The sequence below is a fragment of the Anomaloglossus baeobatrachus genome, unplaced genomic scaffold, assembly GCF_048569485.1.
Source record: "Anomaloglossus baeobatrachus isolate aAnoBae1 unplaced genomic scaffold, aAnoBae1.hap1 Scaffold_5284, whole genome shotgun sequence".
NCBI lineage: Eukaryota > Metazoa > Chordata > Amphibia > Anura > Aromobatidae > Anomaloglossus > Anomaloglossus baeobatrachus.
This window is the reverse complement of record NW_027444653.1, coordinates 12,058-19,552: the sequence shown is the minus strand read 5'-3', so window position 1 is coordinate 19,552 and position 7,495 is coordinate 12,058. Positions and strand designations below refer to the sequence as shown.

The following is a 7,495-nucleotide window of genomic DNA, read 5'->3' as shown; positions in this document are numbered from 1 at the left end:
TGATGTCACCGCCGATCTCACTGATGTCACCGCCGATCTCCACTGATGTCACCGCCGATCTCCACTGATGTCACCGCCGATCTCCACTGATGTCACCGCCGATCTCCTCTGATGTCACCGCCGATCTCACTGATGTCACCGCCGATCTCCACTGATGTCACCGCCGATCTCACTGATGTCACCGCCGATCTCACTGATGTCACCGCCGATCTCCACTGATGTCACCGCCGATCTCCTCTGATGTCACCGCCGATCTCACTGATGTCACCGCCGATCTCACTGATGTCACCACCGATCTCCACTGATGTCACCGCCGATCTCCACTGATGTCACCGCCGATCTCCACTGATGTCACCGCCGATCTCACTGATGTCACCGCCGATCTCCACTGATGTCACCGCCGATCTCCACTGATGTCACCGCCGATCTCACTGATGTCACCGCCGATCTCCTCTGATGTCACCGCCGATCTCCACTGATGTCACCGCCGATCTCCTCTGATGTCACCGCCGATCTCCACTGATGTCACCGCCGATCTCCTCTGATGTCACCGCCGATCTCACTGACGTCACCGCCGATCTCACTGACGTCACCGCCGATCTCCTCTGATGTCACCGCCGATCTCACTGACGTCACCGCCGATCTCACTGACGTCACCGCCGATCTCACTGACGTCACCGCCGATCTCCACTGATGTCACCGCCGATCTCCACTGATGTCACCGCCGATCTCCACTGATGTCACCGCCGATCTCACTGATGTCACCGCCGATCTCACTGATGTCACCGCCGATCTCACTGATGTCACCGCCGATCTCCTCTAATGTCACCGCCGATCTCACTGATGTCACCGCCGATCTCCACTGATGTCACCGCCGATCTCCACTGATGTCACCGCCGATCTCCACTGATGTCACCACCGATCTCACTGATGTCACCGCCGATCTCCTCTGATGTCACCGCCGATCTCACTGATGTCACCGCCGATCTCCACTGATGTCACCGCCGATCTCCACTGATGTCACCGCCGATCTCCACTGATGTCACCACCGATCTCACTGATGTCACCGCCGATCTCCTCTGATGTCACCGCCGATCTCACTGATGTCACCGCCGATCTCCACTGATGTCACCGCCGATCTCACTGATGTCACCGCCGATCTCCACTGATGTCACCGCCGATCTCACTGATGTCACCGCCGATCTCACTGATGTCACCGCCGATCTCCACAGATGTCACCGCCGATCTCACTGATGTCACCGCCGATCTCACTGATGTCACCGCCTATCTCCACTGATGTCACCGCCGATCTCCACTGATGTCACCGCCGATCTCACTGATGTCACCGCCGATCTCACTGATGTCACCGCCGATCTCCACAGATGTCACCGCCGATCTCACTGATGTCACCGCCGATCTCCACTGACGCCACCGCCGATCTCACTGACGTCACCGCCGATCTCCACTGACGTCACCGCCGATCTCCACTGACGCCACCGCCGATCTCACTGACGTCACCGCCGATCTCACTGATGTCACCGCCGATCTCACTGATGTCACCGCCGATCTCCACTGATGTCACCGCCGATCTCACTGATGTCACCGCCGATCTCACTGATGTCACCGCCGATCTCACTGACGTCACCGCCGATCTCCACTGATGTCACCGCCGATCTCCACTGATGTCACCGCCGATCTATCTGATGTCACCGCCGATCTCACTGATGTCACCGCCGATCTCCACTGATGTCACCGCCGATCTCACTGATGTCACCGGCGATCTCACTGATGTCACCGCCGATCTCACTGATGTCACCGCCGATCTCCACTGATGTCACCGCCGATCTCACTGATGTCACCGCCGATCTCCACTGATGTCACCGCCGATCTCACTGATGTCACCGCCGATCTCACTGATGTCACCGCCGATCTCACTGATGTCACCGCCGATCTCCACTGATGTCACCGCCGATCTCACTGATGTCACCGTCGATCTCACTGATGTCACCGCCGATCTCACTGATGTCACCGCCGATCTCACTGATGTCACCGCCGATCTCACTGATGTCACCGCCGATCTCACTGATGTCACCGCCGATCTCACTGATGTCACCGCCGATCTCACTGATGTCACCGCCGATCTCCACTGATGTCACCGCCGATCTCACTGATGTCACCGCCGATCTCCACGGATGTCACCGCCGATCTCCACTGATGTCACCGCCGATCTCACTGGTCACCGCCGATCTCCTCTGATGTCACCGCCGATCTCACTGATGTCACCGCCGATCTCCACTGATGTCACCGCCGATCTCACTGATGTCACCGCCGATCTCCACTGATGTCACCGCCGATCTCACTGATGTCACCGCCGATCTCACTGATGTCACCGCCGATCTCCACAGATGTCACCGCCGATCTCACTGATGTCACCGCCGATCTCACTGATGTCACCGCCGATCTCCACTGATGTCACCGCCGATCTCCACTGATGTCACCGCCGATCTCACTGATGTCACCGCCGATCTCACTGATGTCACCGCCGATCTGCACTGATGTCACCGCCGATCTCCACTGATGTCACCGCCGATCTCCACTGATGTCACCGCCGATCTCCACTGATGTCACCGCCGATCTCACTGATGTCACCGCCGATCTCACTGATGTCACCGCCGAACTCCACTGATGTCACCGCCGAACTCCACTGATGTCACCGCCGATCTCACTGATGTCACCGCCGATCTCACTGATGTCACCGCCGATCTCCACTGATGTCACCGGCGATCTCCACTGATGTCACCGCCGATCTTACTGATGTCACCGCCGATCTCACTGATGTCACCGCCGATCTCCACTGATGTCACCGCCGATCTCACTGATGTCACCGCCGATCTCCTCTGATGTCACCGCCGATCTCACTGATGTCACCGCCGATCTCACTGATGTCACCGCCGATCTCCTCTGATGTCACAGCCGATCTCACTGATGTCACCGCCGATCTCACTGATGTCACCGCCGATCTCACTGATGTCACTGCCGATCTCCACTGATGTCACCGCCGATCTCACTGATGTCACCGCCGATCTCCTCTGATGTCACCGCCGATCTCACTGATGTCACCGCCGATCTCACTGATGTCACCGCCAATCTCCACTGATGTCACCGCCGATCTCCTCTGATGTCACCGCCGATCTCCACTGATGTCACCGCCGATCTCCACTGATGTCACCGCCGATCTCACTGATGTCACCGCCGATCTCCACTGATGTCACCGCCGATCTCACTGATGTCACCGCCGATCTCACTGATGTCACCGCCGATCTCCACAGATGTCACCGCCGATCTCACTGATGTCACCGCCGATCTCACTGATGTCACCGCCGATCTCCACTGATGTCACCGCCGATCTCCACTGATGTCACCGCCGATCTCACTGATGTCACCGCCGATCTCACTGATGTCACCGCCGATCTCACTGATGTCACCGCCGATCTCCACAGATGTCACCGCCGATCTCACTGATGTCACCGCCGATCTCCACTGATGTCACCGCCGATCTCCACTGATGTCACCGCCGATCTCACTGATGTCACCACCGATCTCACTGATGTCACCGCCGATCTCCACTGATGTCACCACCGATCTCACTGATGTCACCGCCGATCTCACTGATGTCACCGCCGATCTCCACTGATGTCACCGCCGATCTCACTGATGTCACCGCCGATCTCCACTGATGTCACCGCCGATCTCCACTGATGTCACCGCCGATCTCACTGATGTCCTCGCCGATCTCCACTGATGTCACCGCCGATCTCCTCTGATGTCACCGCCGATCTCCACTGATGTCACCGCCGATCTCCACTGATGTCACCGCCGATCTCACTGATGTCACCGCCGATCTCCACTGATGTCACCGCCGATCTCCACTGATGTCACCGCTGATCTCACTGATGTCACCGCTGATCTCACTGATGTCACCGCCGATCTCCACTGATGTCACCGCCGATCTCACTGATGTCACCGCCGATCTCCACTGATGTCACCGCCGATCTCACTGATGTCACCGCCGATCTCACTGATGTCACCGCCGATCTCCACTGATGTCACCGCCGATCTCACTGATGTCACCGCCGATCTCACTGATGTCACCGCTGATCTCACTGATGTCACCGCTGATCTCACTGATGTCACCGCCGATCTCACTGATGTCACCGCCGATCTCCACTGATGTCACCGCCGATCTCACTGATGTCACCGCCGATCTCCACTGATGTCACCGCTGATCTCACTGATGTCACCGCTGATCTCACTGATGTCACCGCCGATCTCCACTGATGTCACCGCCGATCTCCACTGATGTCACCGCCGATCTCACTGACATGGCGCCTCTACACTCACATGGAATATTGTGCAGCTTCTCCGGGAGGAAATCTCATGAAACATTTGAGTGTAATTTCCAGATATCCGGAGATGCAGGCGCAGGTTGTATATCGGTATAATACCATCACCGCAGTCATAGAGCAGTACAATCACATGATCACGCCCCTCGGTCCGGCCAGCAGTGATAAGCGGTGTGCTGAGCAGCGTCTTACCTTCTATAGTGATGGTCTGGTCACCTCTCCTCTCCTGCGCCAGCATTGCGGCGGTCTGTACACTCAGCTCCGCTCCACTCCGTGAGGACCCCAGTCTATTCACCATCTGCGGGGGGGGGGGGTAAAAATAACACAGGATTAGCAACAGAGCCCCACGGAAACAGCCAGCACTGTTTAGCAGTATATGGGCACCACACGGCACTATTTATCTGGGCACCACACAGCACTATTTATCTGGACACCACACGGCACTACTTATCTGGACACCACACGGCACTATTTATCTGGGCACCACACAGCACTATTTATCTGGGCACCACACGGCACTATTTATCTGGGCACCACACGGCACTATTTATCTGGACACCACACGGCACAATTTATCTGGGCACCACACAGCACTATTTATCTGGGCACCACACGGCACAATTTATCTGGGCATCACACAGCACTATTTATCTGGGCACCACACAGCACTACTTATCTGGACACCACACGGCACTATTTATCTGGACACCACACGGCACAATTTATCTGGGCATCACACAGCACTATTTATCTGGGCACCACACAGCACTACTTATCTGGACACCACACGGCACTATTTATCTGGGCACCACACAGCACTATTTATCTGGGCACCACACAGCACTATTTATCTGGGCACCACACAGCACTACTTATCTGGGCACCACACAGCACTATTTATCTGGGCACCACACAGCACTATTTATCTGGGCACCACACGGCACTATTTATCTGGGCACCACACGGCACTATTTATCTGGGCACCACACGGCACAATTTATCTGGGCACCACACGGCACAATTTATCTGGGCACCACACGGCACTATTTATCTGGGCACCACACGGCACTATTTATCTGGGCACCACACAGCACTATTTATCTGGGCACTGTAAGGCACTATTTATCTGGGCACCACACAGCACTATTTATCTGGGCACCACACGGCACTATTTATCTGGGCACCACACGGCACTATTTATCTGGGCACTGTAAGGCACTATTTATCTGGGCACCACATAGCACTATTTATCTGGGCACCACACAGCACTTTTTATCTGGGCACCACACGGCACTATTTATCTGGGCACCACACAGCACTATTTATCTGGGCACCACACGGCACTATTTATCTGGGCACCACACAGCACTATTTATCTGGGCACTGTAAGGCACTATTTATCTGGGCACCACACAGCACTATTTATCTGGGCACCACACGGCACTATTTATCTGGGCACCACACGGCACTATTTATCTGGGCACTGTAAGGCACTATTTATCTGGGCACCACATAGCACTATTTATCTGGGCACCACACAGCACTATTTATCTAGGCACCACACGGCACTACTTATCTGGGCACCACACAGCACTACTTATCTGGGCACTGTAAGGCACTATTATCTGGGCACCACACAGCACTACTTATCTGGGCACCACACGGCACTATTTATCTGGGCACCACACCACTACTTATCTGGGCACTGTAAGGCACTATTATCTGGGCACCACACGGCACTACTTATCTGGGCACTGTAAGGCACTATTATCTGGGCACCACACAGCACTACTTATCTGGGCACCACACGGCACTATTTATCTGGGCACCACACAGCACTACTTATCTGGGCACTGTAAGGCACTATTATCTGGGCACCACACAGCACTACTTATCTGGTCACCATACGGCACTACTTATCTGGGCACCACACAGCACTACTTATCTGGCACCACACAGCACTACTTATCTGGGCACCACACAGCACTACTTATCTGGGCACCACACAACACTACTTATCTGGGCACCACACAGCACTACTTATCTGGGAACCACACAGCACTATTTATCTGGGCACCACACAGCACTACTTATCTGGGAACCACACAGCACTATTTATCTGGGCACCACACAACACTACTTATCTGGGCACCACACAGCACTACTTATCTGGGAACCACACAGCACTACTTATCTGGGCACCACACAGCACTACTTATCTGGGCACCACACAGCACTACTTATCTGGGCACCACACAGCTCTATTTATCTGGGCACCACACAGCACTATTTATCTGGGCACCACACAGCACTACTTATCTGGGCACCACACAGCTCTATTTATCTGGGCACTGTAAGGTTATTAATGGTGTGAGGCCGTGGAGACGTGGCTAGGATCCCGTTGGCGTTCCACGCCATCACTGTGCAGCGGTACACTGGCGGCACGCACCTCACACTCGTAGTGTCCGGCGTCTTCCTTCGTGGCGCTCTTTATCACCAGGACCAGCATCCCGCTCCTCGGCTCAGCGAATGTCTGGTGTTTGCTGGAATCTGACAGCAGATGCCCGTCTCGGTACCACCTGCAAACAGCGCCATCATCAGACTTCTCTCCAACATTACAACCCCCAGCAGACAATCACATGTGGCATAGTACAATGACGGCTGTCACTCACCGGATTTGTGGGTACGGCGCCCCCTCAGTAACACATGAGAACTGCGCATCTTCTCCCTCCACAAAGTAAACGTTCCGCATCTTATTGATGAACCTCGGAGGAACTGAGGACACAAAGCAGCAAATCAACCTCACGGCATCAGACGAGCGCTGAAATACTCTGTGCCCCTCACTCTGACCTCCCAAACATCAGCTCACAGCTCCACTAAAATACTCTGTGCTGCTGGGAGAGCCCTGCAATCTCAGGAGACATCCGGCATTACTGTCAGTGTGAACTGCACCAGGGGAAAACTAGAGAAGGAGCCGCTGCAGAGCGCAACATCAGGCAACAGACGAGGGCTGAAATACTCTGTGCCCCTCACTCTCACCTCCCAAACATCAGCTCACGGCTACACTAAAATACTCTGTGCTGCTGGGAGAG

At 55.1% G+C, this 7,495-nt stretch overlaps 1 long non-coding RNA gene across 1 annotated transcript; it reads right to left on the bottom strand.

The window, feature by feature from the left end:
* Nucleotides 1-4,600: 4,600 nt before the first annotated feature.
* LOC142283004 (uncharacterized) lies at nt 4,601-7,174 on the bottom strand. Its single transcript, XR_012744769.1, has 3 exons — nt 7,076-7,174; nt 6,853-6,982; nt 4,601-4,701 (listed from the first exon to the last, which is right to left on the bottom strand). It is a non-coding gene; the product is annotated as an uncharacterized LOC142283004 (long non-coding RNA).
* Between the last annotated feature and the right edge of the window lie 321 nt (nt 7,175-7,495).